The following is a 22,817-nucleotide window of genomic DNA, read 5'->3' as shown; positions in this document are numbered from 1 at the left end:
GGAGGGTTGCTTTTCAGACTAGAGGCCTGTGACCAGCAGTGTGCCACAAGGATCAATGCTGGGTCCAGTGCTTTTTGTCATTTGTATAAATGTTTTGGATGTGAACCTAGGAGGTATAGTTAGTAAGTTTGCAGATGACACCAAAGTTGGAGGTGTAGTGGATAGTGAAGAAGGTTACCTCAGATTACAGCGGGATATTGATCAGACGGGCCAATGGGCCAAGGAGTAGCAGATGGTTTAGATAAATGTGAGATGTTGGAATGGCAAATCAGGGCAGGACTTATACACTTAATGGTAAGGTTCTGGGGAGTATTGCTGAACAAAAGACGGGCCAATGGGCCAAGGAGTAGCAGATGGTTTAGATAAATGTGAGATGCTGCATTTTGGAATGGCAAATCAGGGCAGGACTTATACACTTAATGGTAAGGTTCTGGGGAGTATTGCTGAACAAAGAGACCTTGAGGACATTAGTTAGGCCACTTTTGGAATATTGTGTGCAATTCCGGTCTTCCTGTTAATGGAAAGATGTTATTAAACTTGAAAGGGTTCAGAAACGATTTACAAGGAAGTTGCTGGGCTTGGAGGGTTTGAGCTATAGGGAGAGGCTGAATAGGATGGGGCTGTTTTCCCTGGAGCTTTGGAGCTGAGGGGTGACCTTATAGATGTTTATAAAATCATGAGGGGGATGGGGAGGACAGATAGCCCAAGGTCTTTTTCCCAGGGTTGGGGGGTCCAAAGCTAGAGGGTTTTGAAAAACCCATCTAGTTCATTAATGTCGTTATAAAAACTGCCACCTTTACCTGGTTTGGCCTACATGTGACTCCAGACCCTCAGCAATGTGGTTGAAGTTAAACTGCCCTCTGGGCACTTAGGGAAGGGCAATAAACACTGGCCTAGCCACTGATGCTGTCATCCAATGAATGAATTTAAAAAAATGTTAGAAAGCAAATAGATTCAGGGAGGACATTTGAGGGCTTAGGGCCAAAATGACGGCTCGAATTAAAAATCCAAAATGCACATGTGAAGATTAAGGTTGGGTAATGTTTTAAACTAAGGTCAGGAAACTCTTTGGAGGAATTTCCAAATGAGAATGGAAATGTCAATCGTTATATATTATAGGACAGGGAACAAACAGATATTAATGAGGACAAGGGTAATAAGTGAATTTAGTGTGGGATATAAGATGGTGACATTTGAATGAGTTAGAGTTAGTGCTTGATGAAACTCAACACATTCCTAAAGAGATGTCAAGTCTGGAGCTAATAAAGCCAATGCCAGTTTGGGTGAGTGATGTTCTGGAGCTACAGATAAATAGAGTTGACAATGAATTAACCTTGGAGGTTCCTACAGTTCAGGACTGAGTTGGATGCTGAGGTTATATACAATCCAGTTCAGCCTGAGGAAGCAGAAAGGAGAATGAACATACAAATAGTAACTTGCTCTTTCCACTACTCATTTGCTGGAAGCTCTGGCTCATTCATGTCCCTGCAGTGCGGAAATGGGCCAATAAGTCCATCAAGTCAATACTGACCCTCTGAAGAGCATCAAAGGCAGACCCATCTCCCAATCCCATTCCTGTCACCCTGCATTTCCCATGGCTAATCCAACCAGCCTGCACTTCTCTGAAAATTATGGGCAATTTAGCATGGCTAATCTACCTAACCCACGTATCTTTGGACTGTGGGAGAAAACTGGAGCACCCGGAGAAAACCCACAGACACAGGGAGAACGTGCAAACTCCACACAGACAGTTCCCAAGGCTGGAATCAAACCCAGATCCCTGGCACTGTGAGGCAGCAGTGCTAACCACTGAGCCACCGTGCTGCTCATGTATAATATATTGCTTGTAAAGCAGCCTTTTTTTCACTTTATTGATTCATGGACAAGCCCAGTATATATTGTACATGCCTAACTGCCTTTGAACTGCCTTTATAACAGCTGAGATCCATGTGGCTTAGTTAAGTACTCACAATGAATGATGGAGTTGTACGATTTTGACCCAGTGATGGTGAAGGACATGAGATAAATTCCAAGTCAGGATGGTATGTGACCTAAAGAGAAACCCATAAGTGGGTGGCACAGTAGTTAACACAGCTGCCTCACATTCCACAGTACTGTGGGACCCAGGTTCGATTCTCGCCTTGTGCGACTGTCTGTGCAAAGTTTGTACATTCTCCTCACGTCTGCTTGGATTTCTGTCAGATGCTTCAGTTTCCTCCCACAGTCCAAAGATGTGCCGGCCATGCAGATTAACCATTTGGTCTTATGGGAACAAAGTGGAGTTGAGGGTGGGACATCCTTTCGAAGGTTGGTGTAGATTGGGTGGGGTTATTGGCCTTTTTCTGCACTGTAGGGATTCTATGCTCCCAAGCATCTGCTGCCCTTCTTCTACAAAATAGTAGCAGTCATGGGCTCGGAAGGTGTTGTCAAATCAAATTTGGCAAGTTGTTGCAGTACAGTTTGTCGATGGCACATGCATCACCACTGCAGGGAATGCATGTTCAAGGTGGTGAATAGAATGCAAATCCAATGGGCTGGTTTGTTGTAGATGATGTTGAGCTTCTTGAGTGCCATTGAAACTTCACTGATCTAGGAAATTGGGGAATATTTCATTGTCCTCCTGCATCTTACTTGATGTTATTAGAACAGTGTGTATTTGGCTGGTCTAGTTCATGCAGCAATGATGAATACCAAACCACTCACCCCTGCCAGGATGTCAACAGTGATGGATTCAGCAATAGGAACGCCATTGACTGTCAAGGGGAGATGATGAGATTCTTTCTAGTTAGAGATGGTCATTGCTTTGCCCTGGTGTGGTTCAGATTGCCACTTATTAGCCAAAGTCTGAATGTACTCCAGGTCTTGCTACACATGGGTACCAACAGTTTCATTATCTGCAGAATTGTAAATGGAACTGGATACTCTGCAGTCATCTGTAAACTTAAACTTGGCTTCTGACCTTATCATGGAAGATTGGTTATCAATAAAGTAGTTGAATATGATTGCGTTTAGGAAACAGTCCTAAGAGGTGATCCAATATTGTCGTTCTAGCACAGAGATGATTGTTGGGATTGTTGGAAACCAATCTACCTTTGGGTTACATCTGACCCCAGTGAAGTCTTGGCAGTTTTGAAAGTAAGGATTTAGCTGAGGTCCAAATAATTAGCCAAAGTTACAGACATTGGACTAGTTTCCAGATGGTACGAAACAACACTTTTGAAGGAATTCTTCACAAGGAATGGACCTTTGTGTGATGGAAAATAAAGTTTGGAAATTATTTCAGAGATTGTGCATGCTATGACTTGAAGGCTGCACTTTTTTAAGTAATAGAGTTAAGAAAGGTTGAACAACCTTTGCTGTCCATCTGTATCTTGCGTCATGTAGCAGACTGCACGAACCTGCTTATAAACAGATGTGCCATTGTCAAACACCAAATTCAACTTCAAACATAGTAAACAGAACTGCAGAGATTGGGTTTCCATGCAAAAATCTGAACATTGGTAAACCAACAAAATTTATCATTGAATAGTGGATCAAACAAAATGGCAAGCTTTTTGTTTAGGTCTGAAGGAGGGTTACGGTTAGTATGCTCCCCAATATGAACCTTTAGCAGTCTCTTTAAATTCTCAGTTTTAATTCAGTTACAACTAACCTTGACTCTGTTTGGATTGTGTGTGTGTGCATGCCATGACAGGGTGAGATATCACAGCTCCCTTTTGAGGCAAGATTTAGTGTGGAAAGGGGTTTGCATCATGGAATTGCCAGACTGTGATATAAACAATCCTCAAATAGCTGTTAATCATGAAAGTGGAACAGACAGCAGTGATCTTCATCTAGCTCTTGTTTCTTGTCTGTCAGTCAAGCAGCATTCGACAGACAGAAAGTACATTCATACTTGAAAGTTGTATAAAGTTGATCTGCAGCATCATCGAGTGTTTGTCTATTAACAGGAGTCCTCACTGAACCCTCAAGAGAAGCCATTACTGAGGTCCTACAAACCACTTCAAAATGGAGTTTACTCTGGGTGGCCTCAGGCTCTCCTTTGCATAATTTTCCTATTTAAATCAAGTGCAGCAGTGTGTAATCAAATCTCCAAGGCCTGCTTTGTCAAGACATCGATAGTTCATGAATTCCTTTGATTAATAAGTGCACAAAAAAAGGTCCAGAAATGAACTGGTTAAATTTTCTAACTATGATGTGGAGGTGCTGGAGTTGGACTGGGGTGGACAAAGTCAAAAAACATCACACGACATTGGATTATAGTCCGACAGGTTTAGTTGAAACTGAAGGGTTTCGGAGGGGCTGCTCCTTCCTGAGGAAGCTGCCTGAGGAAGGAATGGAGCTCCGAAACCCTCCAGTTTCAAATAAACCTGTCGGACTACAACCCAATGTCATGAGATTTTTGAGTTTTTTCTAGCTGTGCCACTCATAGCTGCTTTCTTACAAGACAAATTATTAGATTAGATTAGATTAGATTAGATTCCCTACAGTGTGGAAACAGGCCCTTCGGCCCAACAAGTCCACACTGACCCTCTGAAGAGCAACGCACCCAGACTCATTCCCCTACATTCGCCTAATACTAATGCGCCTAATGCTACGGGCAATTTAGCATGGCCAGTTCACCTAACCTACACATCTTTGGACTGTGGGAGGAAACCGGAGCACCCGGAGTAAACCCACGCAGACATGGGGAAAATGTGCAAACTCCACACAGACAGTTTCCCAAGGCAGGAATTGAACCCGGGTCCCTGGCACTGTGATAATACATAATTCTTAGTGCAAGGCATCAATAGAAATCCTCCTACATCAAAGATCCAGTAAAAATACCACGATTTATTCGAGACCTATATGTATTGTGGTCATGCACGGTGTTGACAAAGGCAGAATGTAACAGCTATCAAAAAATTCTTTTATTGGTCACTTGTTCTCAACTGATGTGGTAAGAGAGGTGCTATAACTAGCATTGATGCTGTGTTATAGAATGAGGAAAGAAGACCAACTTCATTGGGTTAGAACAACAACAGCTTGGTTATGATGGCACACAGGGTCAAATAGCCCATTAACTTATATTGTCTCAACTCCCACGTGAAAAATGCTACTAACAGAAAGTGATGAGTGGTTGTGGAACTCAGCTTAAATTAAGAGATAAAGTTTAAGGGACAAAATAATGCACTGACAAATAGTATTAAGCTATCTGCTTGAAGATATTTAGTAAATAAAGGATATACTGCTTGGCTGAATTAGTGAACTGCAATGCAACAGCACAAAGTCCTTGACAGGTCGACGCAACGATATCAGTTTACATCCCATTGTCAACCAATAATTGTGCACCAGCTCATTGTCATCGAGTGGCTCCTGCCAGCTGACTGTGAATGTTGAGTGAGGACCAGCTTTGATGTTCTTCCACAGTCGAGTAGATCATAAATGAAAATGAAGGACGTCCACTTGGGTGAAGTATGGAGAACTCTTGGAAACCAGGCCTTATCTTTAGAAGAGGACATTGTATCCTACCTCTCATTGTAAGCTGCATGTATTCAGAAAATGTTCCTGATTTTGTGAACACTGACTGTAAATGATATTGTTGCTGAGTAGTGATATTCTGCAGATGGCATAATTTCATTGGGTTAGTTTAAGTCTAGAAGGAATCTGTCAAAGTCAGATACAAAATGCAAAGTTTCCACCAGTGAAACTGTATCTCCTTGCTCTCTCTGACATGTTCTATGAATACCATATGTTCAAATATTATTTTAAAATTTATTTGCTTTTTTTAATTGAGCTCTCCGTGGATTATTCAGAACGCAAAGACTCCTTCAACTATCTCCATTTGGTCATGTACATTGCCTGCTAATCCTCCATAAAGTGGTTACTACTAAGTTCAAAATCTCCTTATGAGGGAATGGAATATGCATTTACGATGATGCCAGTCGAACTGAAATAAAATCTGATTTATCAAACTGTTACGAATCAGTGATTGTTCACTCTAGGACTTAACACATATGATCATAAAATAGCTGCTTTTGATGTTTACAATTGCCTTTTAAAATAAGATAGAAACCAAGCTTACACTTCACAATAAATCCTATCCACCATCAAGCCTGTAGCAAATCTGTAAGCTGCTAGCAATGTATTGCACCAAAGTTTTTTAAGTGCACTTGCTTCATCAGAAAGCTATTTATGCAAGTGTCTATGTTAACAGATGGTTATATTAATTGACATAAGAAAATGATTATAGGTGGACTATAGAAATGAACTATGATTGGTAAGGGTATTTTACAATGGACAGAAGCAGATATAGAGGCTAGTTGTTGCAGAGACTTGAGTCACTATCATTAAACCAAGATGTTTAACCATTGTGCTTTTCTTAAAAAGCATGAGTCTCTATTGATTCCCCAGTTTTCACATCTTTTCTCCAGAATCACTAATCAGCTAACAGACTCCATAAACTGACTTGATTGGACTTTATTTATTGCCCAGGATTAAGATTGGGCAATGATGGTACCAGGCTATTTGACGCTGCAAGTATTCATATTCCATCTGACACCAATCTCAACTCTCAGTAAAGGTACAGGATAGCAAATCAACAATAGGAGCTCTAGTTCATCTTAAAACCAGAGATGGAAGGGTCAATTGTAGCATTCCTCCCTCACTCAAGCTGTGATGAGCTCAGACCAAGAACTGGATATGAAACATATGGTTCAGTACCATAAAAAGAGCAGTGGTTTAACCCAGCGAGCCACCAGAATTCAGAGAAGATTTTCAAAGATTTTCATTGACAACTCATCAATTTCAACATGTGTTCTTTCCATCAATGATGCAACATGATTCTGACTGACCCATGTGAGAGGAATGTTAGCATGATAAATGTGGAAGCAAGGCGTGGTTAAAATGGTAAACAGCTTACAGAGTAATGGGAAAATCACTCAAAACAAAACTACCATTGAACATTAAAAGGCAAAATTAGTTTTAAATTGGAAAAGTAGGTAAAAAGTAAAAAGACAGAAAAGCATCTTGTCAGTGTGACTTAATTCTGGGCATAATTTCCGACAGTAACCCTGTAAGAGCATTCTTTATAAACATGACTGCAGCTTCACCTCACTGGGTGCCCAAAGGATGTCTTCCCATATAAGTATTTTCTAGTCAACTTGTTCAGAGATGTTATGACACACTTCTGGAGCAGGTCGGACTTGAACCTGGATCTCCAGGCTCAGAAGTAGAGACATTATAACTATAGCACATGAGACCCCCCCACCCCACCCCAACCCAAACCCCACCCACCCACCATCCCACGAGTTGATATATTGTGCCAGAAACATTTTGGACAATGAAGCACCATGGCAAGCATTAAATATTAAACAGATTTACACTCTTAAATTGTAAGGAATTGAAAAAGACCGGAGTTGATTCATCTTAAAACCAAACTTTATATAAGAACATAGGAATGTAGGACTACGGGAGCAGGAGAGGTTATGTGGTCTTTTGAATCTGTTTCACCATTCAATAACATCACGACTATCAGGCTGTAGACTCAGATCCAGTCTCCACTCTCCATCCAATAACCTTTGACTTCCCTGCTGATTAAAATCTATCTAACTCAGCCTTGGATAAACCTAAAGTCCCAGCCACCACTGCCATCTGTGACACTTTGAGAGAAAAAGTTCTCACCATCTCTGATTTCTTTCAATAAGATCATCTCTCGTTATTTTAACTGCAATGGATATAGGCCTAACCTGTTCAACATCTCTTTAAGCTCTTCATCCCAGGAATGAGTTAAGAGAACCTTCGCTGAACTGCTCCTAAAGAAACTATATCTTTTTTAAATAAGGAGACTAAAACTCAGCACAGTATTCCAGAAGTGGACTCACCAACCTCCTCGATAACTTGCCTACTTTTTATATTGTATTCCCCTCGCAATTGGGGCAGCACTGTGGTCTGTGTGGATTTCCTCCAGGTGCTCTGGTTTCCTCCCACAACCTAAAGATGTGCAGGTTAGGTAAATTGCCTGTGGTGTTCAGGGATGTGTAAGTGAGGTGCATTAGTCAGGGGTAAACATCGAGTAATAGGGTAGGGGAATGGGTCTGGGTGGGTTAATCTTTGGAGGGTCAGTGTGGACTTGTTGGGCTGAATGGCCTGTTTCCACACTGTAGGGATTCTACAATAAGCAATATTTCATTTATCTTCCTAATTGCTTGCTATTCCTGCTTACTAATCTTTTGAGATTCATGTACCAGAACACCCAGATCTCTCCCCCTTAGGTAGTATATTGCCTTTCTATTTTTTCTACCTGCCAAATTGATATTCCACCTGCCAAATCTTTGCCTTTTCTATACCATGGTGCCCTTTCTAGTTTGCTCATCCATCCTGCAGGTCCTATTGGAATTTCAAGCCTATTAAACAGTAAACTATTAAACAATTGCCAGGGTTTAGTCTTCTAGGCCTCCTTACATACTTCACTTGCAACCAAACTACCTTTTTCTTGTCTACTGACCAGATCAGAAGACCTTATCCTAAGAGGATGTGACTGCCTCTTGGAAAAAAGTGCTTTGGTAACTTCCCCTCCCTGATTTGTTGCTCTGTTTGTCAACCTTCAGCTCAATGACCCATTCGTAAACCTCCCCCCAGATGTTGATAGTGTGAGATTCAGTGATGGTTGCACCATTGAATGTCAAGGGTGGTGGTTAGATTGCCTCTTATAGGAGATTGTCATTACCTGTCATTTACTTGGCACAAATTACTTGTTGGAGAAAGTGAGGTCTGTAGATGCTGGAGATCAGAGCTGAAAATGTGTTGCTGGAAAAGCGCAGCAGGTCAGGCAGCATCCAGGGAACAGGAGAATCGACGTTTCGGGCATAAGCCCTTCTTCAGGAATTACTTGCTACTTCTCAGCCCAAGCCTGGCTATTGTCCAGGTCTTGTTGCATTTGGACATGGACTGTTTCCGTTTCTGAGGAGTTACGAACGGTGCTGAACGTTATACAATCTTTGGTGAACACCCCTACTTCTGACCTTGTGATGGAGGGAGGATCATTGATGAAGCAGCTGAAGATGTTTGGGTCTATGATACTACCCTAAGGAACTCCTACAGTCCTGGAACTGAAATGACTGACCTCCAGAAACCACAACCATCTTCCTACGTGCTAGGTATCACTCCGACTTACAGAGAATTGTCCCCCGATAGCTATTCATTCCAGTCTTGTTAAGTCTCCTTGATGTCACACTTGGTCGAATGCAGCCTGAATGTCAAGGGCTATCACTTTCACCTCCCCTCTGGAATTCAGCTATTTTGTCCATGTTTGAACCAAGGCTGTAATGAGGTCAGGAGCTGAGTGGTCCTGGTGGAACCCAAACTGGGTGCCACTGAGCAGGCTATTGCTGAGCAGATACTGCTTGATAGCACTGTTGATGACATGGTCCATCTTCTTACAGATGAATGAGTGTAGACTAAAGGGGCAGTAACTCATCAGTTTGGACTTGTCCTGATTGACAGGGTCATTTCTGAAGACAGTTAAGAGACAACCACATGGCTGAGAGTCTGGAGTTACGCATAGAACAGACCAGATAAGGATGGCAGATTTCCTTCTCTCAAAGATCAGCAAGGTGACCCTTGTGTGGAGCCACAGAAAATGGGGTAAGATATTAAATGAGTGTTTTACATTAGTATTTACTGTGGAAAATGATATGGAACATATAGACCAGAGGGAAATAAGATGGTGACATCTTGCAAAATGTCCATACTACTGAGGAGGAAGAGCTGGATGCCTTGAAATGGGTAAAGGTGGATAAATCCCCAGGACCTGATCAGGTGCACCCTAGAACTCTGGGAAGCTGGAGAAGTGATTGCTGGGCCTCTTGCTGAGATATTTGTATCATCGATAGTCACAGGTGAGGTGGCGGAAGACTGGAGGTTGGCTAACGTGGTGGCACTGTTTAAGAAGGGCGGTAAAGACAAGCCAGGGAACTATAGACCAGTGAGCCTGACCTCAGTGGTGGGCAAGTTGTTGGAGGGAATCCTGAGGGACAGGATATACATGTATTTGGAAAGACAAGGATGGATTAGTGAACATGGCTTTGTGCATAGGAAATCATGTCTCACAAACTTGATTGAGTTTTTGAGGAAGTAACAAAGAGGATTGATGAGGGCAGAGTGGTAGATGTGATCTATATGGACCAGTAAGGCGCTCGACAAGGATCCCCATGGGAGAATGATTAGCAAGGTTAGATCTCTTGGAATACAGGGAGAACTAGCCATTTGGATACAGAACTGACTCAAAGATAGAAGACAGAGGGTGGTGGTGGAGGGCTGTTTTTCAGATTGGAGGCCTGTGACCAGTGGAGTGCTACAATGATCAGTACTGGGTCCTCTACTTTTTGTAATTAACATCAATGATTTGGATGCCAGCATAAGAGGTACAGTTAGTAAGTTTACAGCTAACACCAAAATTGGAGATGTAGTGGACAGCGAAGAGGGTTCCTCAGATTACAACAGGATCTTGACCAGATGGGCCAATGGGCTGAGAAGTGGCAGATGGAGTTTAATTCAGATCAATGCGAGATGCTGCATTTTGGGAAAGCAAATCTTAGCAGGACTTATACACTTAATGGTAAGGTCCTAGGGAGTGTTGCTGAACAAAGAGACCTTGGAGTGCAGGTTCATAGCTCCTTGAAAGTGGAGTTGTAGGTAGATAGGATCGTGAAGACGACATTTGGTATGCTTTCCTTTATTGGTCAGAGGAGTACAGGAGTTGGGAGGTCATGTTGCAGCTGTACAGGACATTGGTTAGGCCACTGTAGGAATATTGCATGCAATTCTGGTCTCCTTCCTATTGGAAAGATGTTGTGAAACTTGAAAGGGTTCAGAAAAAATTTACAAGGATGTTGCCAGGTTGGAGGATTTGAGCTACAGGGAGAGGCTGAACAGGCTGGGGCTGTTTTCCCTGGAGCGTTGGAGGCTGAGGGATGGTCTTAGAGGTTTACAAAATTATGAGGGGCATGGATAGGATAAACAGACAAAGGCTTTTCCCTCGGGTGGGGGAGCCCAGAATTAGAGGGCATAGGTTTCAGGTGAGAGGGGAAGATATAAAAGAGACCTACGGGGTAATGTTTTCACACAGAGAGTGGTACGTGTATGAAGTGAGTTGCCAGAGGAAGTGGTGGAGGCTGGTACAATTGCAACATTTAAGAGGCATTTGGATGGGTTTATGAATAGGAAAGGTTTGGAGGGATATGGGCTGGGTGCTGGCAGGTAGGACTAGATTGGGTTGGGACATCTGGTCGGCCTGGACATATTGGACCGAAGGGTCTGTTTCCATGCTGTACATCTCTGACTCTTATAACCAGATGGATTTATAACAACAATCGTTTCATGGTCATCAATCAATATTTTTATAAAATTTACTGAATTCAAATTCCACCATCTCCCATGGTGGGGATGCACAATGTGAGCTTGGAATTTTGGATTACTAGTCATTACATCACTGCTTCAGATATGTTTATCCCAAGTCAAACTGGAAGCCAGTAACTCCTATATTCTATGATAGCAGCAAGTCATCAGTTGATTATTTAACTACTTACCATTTTACAACATGTTTTAGGGCTTCTCGTTTATTATTATTTATGGAACAAATGCCACTTTATAATAAAAATTAGTCTTTATCACTTTTAAAAGCTTACTTTTTTAAAATTTCCAGGTGTTTCCACACTCTCCTGAAAAGCAGTTACTCACTAGCCAGTCAACTTTCCTGACATTGTGACTGTTCTCTGTCCTTACAAACTGGACTTTCTACAAATCCGCCTCCCATCCTGTACATGTACTGCAGATCCACCTCTGTCCGCTGGTTTCCCTAATAGTAAGCCATATAGACTATGTTCCCTGGACCGCATTTATCTTCCTCTTTGTAAATGTATTGCAGATCCACCTCTGCCCACTCTTATTCCCGATGATATGCAATTTTGATGGAACTCTGACCATTAGGCAGTACCAATCCAATACAACAGGAAAACGTCATTAATACATCTGTATTCTCCCCATACATGTTGCCTGAAAGATATAACAAATTAATCAATGTATTATGGCATTCTTTCACTCAAACCAACAGACCATGGCAACAAGCAGGTTTTATTTTTAAGATTAAGCGAGAAACACGGGTGCATTTAGCATGCCACTTAAAATCGTACATTTGGGAAACAACGTGCTCAAAAAAGTGTCCTATTGCCCCTCAGACAGCTGCTCGGTCAATCTGCTTTTCTCGAACAGGTGTACGAAGATAGTCTGTCAACAAAGATTAGTCATCGATACCATGACCCCATGGTTGCCAGGCAGCTGCAGAGGATGTTCTCTGTTTGCTATGAGAACACTCAGGAAAAAGTGACACTACTCCACCCAGTTTGACAGCAATGAGCTTGAAGCTCGTTAGCTCTGGTTGAAACCTTATGAGGTAATCAGAGTAGTCTGTAGCCAGTCTCCTGAGGAAATCCACAAAACTCTACAAGTAAGGGATTTGGAACCATGACCTGGAGATGCCGGTGTAGAAAGAAGCTATTCTCATTCCTTCATTACAAGTTTGGAATGAATGTCCCTCCAAAATCCCAGATTGACTCAAATCCTCAAGGAAAAGCTAATGCTCTCAACCAGGGAACCATGGAACAAATAACATTAATTTTAGGAAGTTCCAACAATGCCTCATTAGATAATCTGAGGCAACAGGGGATTGTGATGTGATCAACTAGATTTCGTTTGGGAGGGATCTCCTAATTCCTTTCATGCCTGCAGTTGGGGTTACCAGAGTGAATGAGGATGTACAGTTTTCGAACCAAAAAACAGAAATTGCTGGAAAAACTCAGCAGATCTGGCAGCATCTGTGGAGAGAAATCAGAGTTAACATTTCAGGCCCAGTGACCCTTCCTCAGAACTGATGGTAGCTAGGAAAATGTCCAAAAAGTTTTAGACTTGCTTTTGACACTTGAGGTAAGACATTTTCCCACTCTGGACTGCAAGCAAAAGCGAGCATGTTACAGTCTGTGTCATTTTACATCTCGGTTTTGTTACCAAGTAAGTTATGAATTCCCTTAAATTGGGAAGGGGTGGGGTGGGTTGGAGTTCTGGCGTAAGCCCAAGCAGTTAGATCAAGACATTTGGAAACAATCTGATTTTCTCAAAGAGCTTATCGCTTAACATACTTCATCACCTGCACGGAATGAGATCTGATTATTGTTGCATAAAATTACACCACCCTGAAGAAAGAAATTGCCCTTTGACTTTTTTTTTTAAAAAGTGAACAATCACAGCTTTCAGGAAACACTGCCAGTTTAAATGCATGCCATTTCATTTAATTTGTAGAGGGAGAGCATTTTTAACTCCAGTAAATTTAAGACAGTATCTATCCTCAGCATATACACATGTGGATATTGGTTTCCACCAACTCACTATAAACCACAATGTTTATTTAGAATCAGAGTGCTGTGGTCTGGCATACTATTCAAGGCGCAAGGGAAAGCAAGAATCATCTCCACACAAAGGAATGCAGTAGATGTTAATACTTTCTCACGCACTTCTTCCAAAAAGGAAGAAAGAAGACTGGGTTTGATAAATCAATTTCAAATCCTGGAATCTCTTTTCCCAGTAAATATTCTCTGTATTTGAAGCTTAATATTGGGTCACTGTAGCTAGTGCAGGCATCTCCACTGTCAGTGAACTATTGGGTAATTTAATTCATGTGACCCTTTTTAATTTATAATCATGTATGTTAAAGCCAGCAATCAAGCTTCTATAAGGTTAATTCATCGTGAATTATTGCAGTTTCCTTAGGGCTGAAGTCACCAACAAGAAATTACAGATAAGGATTAAACCAAGTATAGATGAGCAACCAAAAACTGTCCCAAGCCGACTTTGTGGTATACAGTTGAGGCCTGCTGTGGGAGTTCCTTGTTACAGAAGTAATCAAATTAACATTTGAAGTCAGTTCCAGCAGCAATGATAGTTTCTGCAAAAGGATTTTTCTGGAACTCTCGGCATGGCAGTTTGAAGCGGTCCAGTTAATTTAGAGAAGTCTATTTGCCAGTTAGAGAGATCTGCCTCTTTCTCTCTCTCCTAGGATGGTGCAAGATGGAATCTCTCTATCTAAGCAGTTTGTCTTTGAAATTATTCTGAATTGACAGACTGAAAGAGTCATTGGGTTTGGTGACCTGACAAAAAAAAACATTCCAGGTGAGGCATCAGCATTTTGGGGTGGCATGGTAGCTCAATAGTTAGCACTACTGCCTCACAATACTAGGGACTCAAGTTTAATTCCACCCTGTATTGCGTGACTGTTTATGTAGAATTTGCATATTCTCCCAGTGTCTGAGTGCTCCAGTTTCCTCTCATAGCCCCAAGATATGCAGATCAGATGGACTGGCTATGCTAGATTGCCCATAGTATCCAGGGATGTCTGGGCTAGATGGATAAGCCATGGGAAATGCATGGATAAGGGTAGGATATACTTTGGAGGGTAGGCATGGTTTGATAGGAAGCAGGTCATTCAACCTATGCTGTACAGATTCTATTTCAGAAAGCACTTGTCTCCCAGCTGTGTTTTGTTTAAATCAATCTACATTCTCACACTGAGATATCAAGGGACTACCTTAGCTCCTGGATGAAGGTTTTCACATTACATGGATTATAGAGAAACATCCGGTCAAGATAGTACTAGTATGCTCAAGTAACTTAAAGCAGCCAAGATATGATCATTTTTAGCTTTTCCCAGTTAATTTCAGATTTTCATTTTAGAAAAGCAGTGAGCTTCAACAGTTTACTCCCCTAAAACTAATTAGACCATAACTGAAAAACAGTCAGTGTTAAAGGACTATTCATTCGTACAAAGCTTCATCATCATTTCCTATCAAGTAAAAGCAAAATACTGCAAATTCTGGAAACCTGAAACAAACAGAATACTTGAGGAACTCAGCAGGTCTGGCAGCACTTGTGGAAACAGAAACAGAGTTAACGTTTTACATATGGGTTCGAAAGAACATTCACTCTGGACTCAAAACATTAAGACCATTTTGATCTCCACAGATATTACCAGAACTGTGTGCAATACCATTAGCAATTCTGGTCTCCCTCCTATTGGAAGGATGTTGTGAAATTTGAAAAGATTCAGAAAAGATTTACAAGGATGTTGCCAGGGTTGGAGGATTGAACTATAAGGAGGCTGAAATGTCTGGGCTGTTTTCCCTGGAGCGCGAGGGGATGAGGGATGACCTTACAGAGGCTTATAAAATCATGAGGGTAAATAGACAATCAATGCCCAAATCTTTTCCGTGGGGTGGAGGGATCCAGAACTAGAGGGCATAGATTTAAGGTAAGAGAAGATAGATATATAAAAAAAAAGGACCCAAGAAGCAACATTTTTCGTGTAGAGCGTGGTGCATGTATGGAATGAGCTGCTAGAGGAATTGGTGGAGGCTGCTACAATTACAACATTTTAAAGGTATTTGAATTGGAAGAATGTAGAGGAATATGGGCCAAGTGTTGGCAAATGGGACGAGATTAGTTTAGGATATCTGGTCTGCATAGATGAGTTGGACTGAAGGGTCTGTTTCTGTGCTGTACAATTCTATGACTATTTGCTGAATTTCTCCCAGCATTCTATGTTTCCTCATCAAGTTATGTTGGATCAGGCAGAAATGGAAGTCTATTTCTCTGCCCTTTTTTTTTGCCTGCTAAAGGATGCCAAGAACAATTACAATGCCATCTGCACAGCTCCAAACACCAACTAAAAGGGACTGAACCAGGAAACCACCATCTCAGAACCACATGTAGACACCCATTTATTCTAAACTTCTACAGAGAACTCAGGAATGATTACATATTATGCAACTTGCCTGTCTCTTCCCTATATTTATAGATGAAACTCTGGGAATAAATGCCTGAACACAGTGCCCAGAATAGAGTCAGCAAGTTCCTTCTGAATACCAATTTACCAATCTGAATTCATCTACTGAAATTAAGTAAATTCTTCCTTTGCTAAAAATTATGTAAAAAGGACTTACCTCCATCAATGGTTGTTAGAGAGTGGGTTACTCATATCATAAAAGCTCCAGCCTAACTTTACAGTTACAGTTCAATAATGTTAACTATAAGCAAGGCGACACAGCAGCTTGCTCCAGGCTGTGCAGAGTCCAACTTCTTAATGGAAGACTGATACATGATTAGAGTCTAGTAACATCATGAGTTTGAGGTAAACTATCTACAGACTTAATAACCCCATCTCTATACTTTGCAGAGCACATTCCAAGCATAGGTCAACATCTGGTATTAATGTTGTTACCTTTTGCTCATTTATGCACAAGCTATTCGTTTAGCTTGCAACCAATTATTTTCTCCCATTCCCCCAGTTGCAAATTTTCAAATCTAAATTTCAATCGAAATTAATCAATCTGACCTCAGTTCCATTATCCATTTAACTATGCAAATGTTAGACCTTTTGATACTTCAAAAGCCTCATCTAGATGTTTTTCTGAAACCCAATATACATACTGCCCTTTTGTCTTTGTGTAATTATTTGCATTTGAAGTCTTCACATAACATGATAAGGATGAATTGCTCAAGCATCACTCTCATCTTCATGAGCTCAATGCATCCTTTTGCAGGAAATTCACTCCCGCACACGTACATCATAGAACCCCTACAGTGTGGAAGATGGCCAGCCTATTGAGTCCTGTAACACTGCATTTCCCATGGCCAATCCACCTAACCTGCACATTTTTGGACTGTGGGAGGAAACCTGCACAGACACTGGGAGAATGTGAAAACTCCAGGAGTTGCCCGAGGCTGGAATTTCACTTGGGTCCCTGGCAATGTGAGGCAGCAGTGCTAACCACTGGGTCACTGTCACCCCAAATGTAAATGTGCAGGAATTCCCTAACCATGATTTGTTTGTGGGCTTCTTGTTGTGGCAAGTGATAATGACCAGATTATCTGTTATTGGTGCTAGTGAAAGGATACATATTAGCCAGGACATCAGTAATCTTGAACAATCCCATTAGTTTGAGAGTTTGAATCCATGACGTAGCTCAGGTGTGCACCATTGTGGACTGGCCTCTAATAGTGAATTTCATGCTCTTAGGATGGCCAAACCCCCAACAATTAAGGAGTCCCTTCTGCAGTGTGTCAGTGGGGGTAATTATGCAGAAGAGCAACTGAGATGGGATGAATAACCACTTAATGTTTCAGTATTGGGTGGAGGGTAAAATACTGGACAAGCACTAGAAAAACCAATCACAATTGCATGCATAAAAAGGATATTTTATAACTGTCTGCCTTTCTTGGCTGGCTAAGAAATTTGACTTGACAGGTGAATTAACAAAATCTAGATCATGTAAGAAGTCATTAGAATAGCACACAACCCTGGACACCTCTGATGAACTTCTAATTAAAACAATGTTTCTAAAGAGATACAGCCAAAAGATGATAGAAATTTGTAGAGGATATCTGGAATGTCACACCTGAAGGTGTCAAGGAAGATTTAAAGGGAGAAATGTACTGCAAATTGACTTGTAATCTCCTATAAATAACAGATGTGATGAGAGATCATGCAGTAGTCTGTGCAAAAGATGTTTTTGCTTTCCACTTTCAAGAATTCACAAGGACAAGGGTTCAAAGCCAGTTGTAAGCCTGGTTTGAGTGCATTCGTCAGCAGGGGTACTATAATGGGTCAAAGCATCTGAGTGCTATGAAAGTCAGTCAAAGAGCCACCCACTAATCGCCAGTAGGTTGTGGATAAAGTGGTAGAAGCCAAACAAAAGGAAACAGGACAAGAGTTTCAGCTAACCTACAAAATCAAATTGCAAGTCAATTGCTCAAATTTCCATCAGGTATTCACGAACAACAAGATTGTTTCGCATTTTTTAAGAATGTCTCTTTTGGACTTGCTTCCCATCTTTAACCTATACATACTGCAAATATTTTTCATATTAAATATAAAAGCTCACCATTAACTTTGATCTTGAGTTGGGTCACTTGTTCTGACAAAGTTATCCATGAAGGAGGGATCCTTTGTAAATTAAGTTTGCAACAAATTGAGAAGCCGGCTGAGTGAAAGGGAGCACATGAGATGAGGTGAGTTGGGAAACCCAACACAGATTACCCATCAAACTGGGGCAAATCAAGAAACCTGATGCAGTGACTGGTTGTTTCAAGGAAGATGGAATTTTTACAAAATTACTGCCTTTCAATTCAAGATAAAGACTGTATTCTGGAAGAACGTCAGCTCAGAGATATGCCTCTGAGCAGTTTCACACCAAGGAAACAAAGACTTAGTGAAGTATCAAGTGAGTTTTCACACCTTCAAGCAATAATGCAGATAAAGGGACAGCTGTTTATAAGACAGGGCAAAGCAGCTGCTACAGTGGAGAAAAAAGCAGAATGACTGCTTTGTGCTAATAACCCTGGAGGAATGCTACAAGAGATCATTGCCTGTGCAAGAGAAAAAGTCAACTTGAATTTATCAAACAGAATTGCCAGCAAAAATTAGAAAAAACAAAATTTTAAAGAACACTGGAAGTTTTCACCCATCAAAGTCAGGAGAATTGAACCTGATGTTATTTTGGACTGGTCCATCCCAAAGTGCATTGAGAGCACTGCAAAATGCATCTTAACTGCATTAAAAGTTAGATTAGAGCACCTTCTGTGTATTATCCTCACTTGACAGCAACGCTTGATTCATTTTTAGTTTAAAACAAAATTTGTTATTTAGGATAATCATTGCCACAGGGATTGTAACAAAATAACAAACACTAAGCAATGGCTCCAACTACAATTCCTGGAAAACATGGCAGATGACAATCCATCTGTAAACTCCCATCCCAATTAATTTTCAAAATAACAGGTACAAATACCAATAGTTTTGCTCTTGGAAGAAACCCTTATGTTGTCTTAAAGACTAATTGGCAATGCCATTGAACTGATGTTTATGAAGCTATGGTCTTTTCAGTTATATCAGAATTGTGGTTTCCATTACTCAAATTAAATAAGGAGTACCTTTCCTGCTTTCATTGCACTTCTAATACCAGCCCCTCCCAATTTACAAGAACCACCCCAGATCACAACTATAGGCTAGGAATAGACACAACCAGCCAATGTCCACAAGATTACCATCAGGTGACCATCTAGCCTGGCTGCCATTTTAAAGAATACTCTGATTTTGTATTAAAGCCTTTGAGCCAAGTGTTTCACTAATTGCAGACTGGAATAAGAAAATGCAAACAGCAGGTAGATAGGGGAAGAGGTTGGTGTTGTGGTAATTGAGTAATTCAGAAGCCCAGATATCTTAACCTCTGTCAGATGTACAGCACTGAAACAGACCCGTTGGTCCAACTTGCTCATGCTGACCAGATATCCCAACCCAATCTAGTCCCACCTGCCAGCACCCAGCCCATATCCCTCCAGGCCCTTTCTATTCATATACCCATCCAAATGCCTCTTAAATGTTGCAATTGCACCAGCCTCCACCACATCCTCTGGCAGCTTCTTCCATACACATACCACCGAGTGAAAATGTTGCCCCTCAAGTCTTTTATATCTTTCCCCTCACCCTAAACCTATGCCCTCTAGTTCTGAACTCACCCACCCAGTAAAGAGACTGGGTATTTACCTTATCCATGCCAGTCATTGTTTTATAAACATCTGCAGTCATCCATCAGCCTCCAGTGCTCCAGGGAAAACAGCCTAACCTATTCAACCTCTCCCGATAGCTTAAACCCTACAACCCTGGCAACATCCTTGTAAATCTTTTCTGATCCCTTTCAAGTTTCACAATGGAGGGAGGATGGGAAGAATTTCTGGCTGTAACACCTGCTCCTTTGAGGTATTGGAGGTGATTTCCTCGAATTCCAGGAGCAGCAATTACTGTTTTATATGCTGTTGCATTCTTTTGGAACTTTTTCCCCCCCAAAGTCAAAACAACAGCAGTTTTAAAAGGGAGAAGAACAGACAAAGGATGCACATGGAGTGTAGCAAGAGCATAAGACAGTTATTTTCTGGATCTGCAGATTGTGAAGGAACAAACATTGCCTTTGGTAGAGGGATATGCACTTCTGGTCAGATGTGGGAGTTAAACTCTTTAAAGGGTTACTGCAGATATAATATACAATAAGTGCTGTTGGTTGCAAATCCTATCAGATCAAATGGATCTGTTAGAGAGACAGTTAGAAACAATGAGGAGACCAGAATTGCACCAGTGTACTGCACAGCTGCAACATGACTTCCCAACTCCTGTACTCAAATACTCTGACCAATAAAGGAAAACATACCAAAATGCCTTCACTATCTTATCTACCCACAACTCCACTTTCAAGGAGTGATGAACCTGCACTCCAAGGTCTTTGTTCAGCAACACTTCCTAGAACCTTACCATTAAGTGCGCAAGCCCTGCTAAGATTTGCTTTTCCAAAATACAGTACCTCATTTATGTAAATTTAACTCCGTTGCCACTTCTCAGCCCATCTGATCAAGATCCCATTGTAATTTAATGTAACCCTCTGCTGTCCACTACACCTCCACTTTTGGTATAAAAGTTGGCAAACTTACGAACTACACCTTTTATGCCCACATCCAAATCATTTATAAGTGATTAAAAATAGCAGACCCAGCACAGATCCATGTAGCACTCCACTGGTCACAGGCCTCCAATCTGAAAAACAATCCTCCAGCACCTTCTACCTTTGACCCAGTTCTGTATCCAAATGACTAATTCTCCCTGTATCCCATGAGATCTGATCTTGCTCACCAGTCTCCCACAGGGAACCTTGTCTAACACCTTACTGAAGTCCATCTACCAGTCTGCCCTCAATCCTTTGTTACTTCAATTAAGTTTGAGATTGATGATTTCCTACACACAAAGCCATGTTGATTATCCCTAACCTGTCCTTGCCTTTCTGCATACATGTACACCTCCCTGTATCCCATGAGACCTGATCTTGCTCACCAGTCTCCCACAGGGAACCTTGTCTAACACCTTACTGAAGTCCATCTACCACTCTGCCCTCAATCCTTTGTTACTTCAATTAAGTTTGAGATTGATGATTTCCTACACACAAAGCCATGTTGATTATCCCTAACCTGTCCTTGCCTTTCTGCATACATGTACACCCTGTCCCTCAGAATTCCCTCCAACAACTTGCCCACTACCAACACCAAGCTCACTGGTCTATAGTTCCTTGGCTTGTCCTTACCACCCTTCTTAAACAGTGGCACCATGTTAGGCAACCTCCAGTCTTCCAGCACCTCACCTGGTGACTATAGATGATACAAATCTCAGTAAGAGGCCCAGCAATCACTTCTCTAGCTTCCCAGAGTTTGTGGATACACCTATCAGGTCCTGGGGACTTATCCACCTTTATGCATTAAGACATCCAGCACTTCCTCCTCTGTAATGGGGGATTTTGCAAGATGTCACCATTTATTTCCCTACATTCTATATCTTCCACGTCCTTTTGTAAATACAGATGGAAAATACTCATTTAGTATCTCCCCCATCTCCACACAAAAGGCCACCTTGCTGATTATTAAGAGGCCCTATTATCTCCCTAGTTACCCTTTTGTCCCTAACTTATTTGTAAAAACCTTTGGATTCTCCTTAACTCTACTTCCAAAGCTCTCTCATGTCCCCTTTTTGCCCTCCTGATTTCCCTTAGTATACTCCTACTGCCTTTATGCTCCAAGGATTCACTCGATCTATCCTGTTTATAGACTGTCAGGTGCTTTTTTTTCCCCCCTCAAAAAAAAGTCAATTTCTTTAGCCATCCAGCATGCCCTATACCTGCCAGCCTTTCCTTTCACCCAAACAGAAGTATACTTTCTCTAGACTCTAGTTCTCATTCCTGAAGGCTTCCCTTTACCTGTGAACATCTGCCCCCAATCAGCTTTTGAAAGTTCTTGTCTAATACAGGCAAAAATTTGCCTTTCTCCAATTTAGAACTTCAATGTTTAGATCTGGTCTACCCTTTTCCACCACTTTTAGAACCAATAGAATTATGGTTGCTGGCCCCAAAGTGCTCCCCCACTGTCTCCTCAGTCACCTGCTCTGCCTTATTTCCCAAGAGCAAGTCAAGTTTTGCACCTTTTCTAGTAGGTACATCCATATACTGAATCAGAACATTGTCTTGTATGCAGTTAAATTCCTCTCCATCGGAACCCTTAACACTATGGCAGTCCCAGTCTACGTTTGGAAAAACAATCCCCCACCATAACCACACTATTATTCTTACAGATAACTGATCTCCTTACAATTGTTTTTCAATTTCTGACTATTAGGGAGTCTATAATGCAATCCCAATAAAGGTGATCCCTTATTTCAGTTCCACCCAAATAATTTCTGGGAATAGCCTCCTTCAGTACAGCTATCCCTTATCAACAACACCATGCCCCACCCCCTCGTATTTTGCCTCCCTTTGTCCATCCTGCAGGATTTGTATCCTGGAACATTAAGCTGCCAGTCCTGCCCATCCCTGAGCCATGTTTCAGTAATTGAAATGATATCCCAGTCCCATGTTCCTAATTGTGCCCGGAGTGCATCTGCCCTCTGTTAGGCTTCTTACACTGAAATAAATGCAGTTAGATTTATCAGTCCTACTTTTTCCTCCGCTTTGTCCCTGCTTTCCCTGACTGCTTGAATTTGTTCCCAACCGTACCAATCCCAGATTGGGATCTTTCCTCTATACCTCCCTGGTTCCCCTGCACACACCCCCACCCCACAACTGAAAACAGTTGTCAAAAAAGAAAGCCTGCCACGAGCTTGCAGAGTCAAGATTCTACCCCAACTGCTTCAAATCAATATCATCGAA

The sequence above is a fragment of the Chiloscyllium plagiosum genome, chromosome 18 (genome assembly GCF_004010195.1).
Source record: "Chiloscyllium plagiosum isolate BGI_BamShark_2017 chromosome 18, ASM401019v2, whole genome shotgun sequence".
NCBI classification, from domain to species: domain Eukaryota; kingdom Metazoa; phylum Chordata; class Chondrichthyes; order Orectolobiformes; family Hemiscylliidae; genus Chiloscyllium; species Chiloscyllium plagiosum.
The sequence above is the reverse complement of the archived record's forward strand: the minus strand, read 5'-3'. Positions refer to the sequence as shown.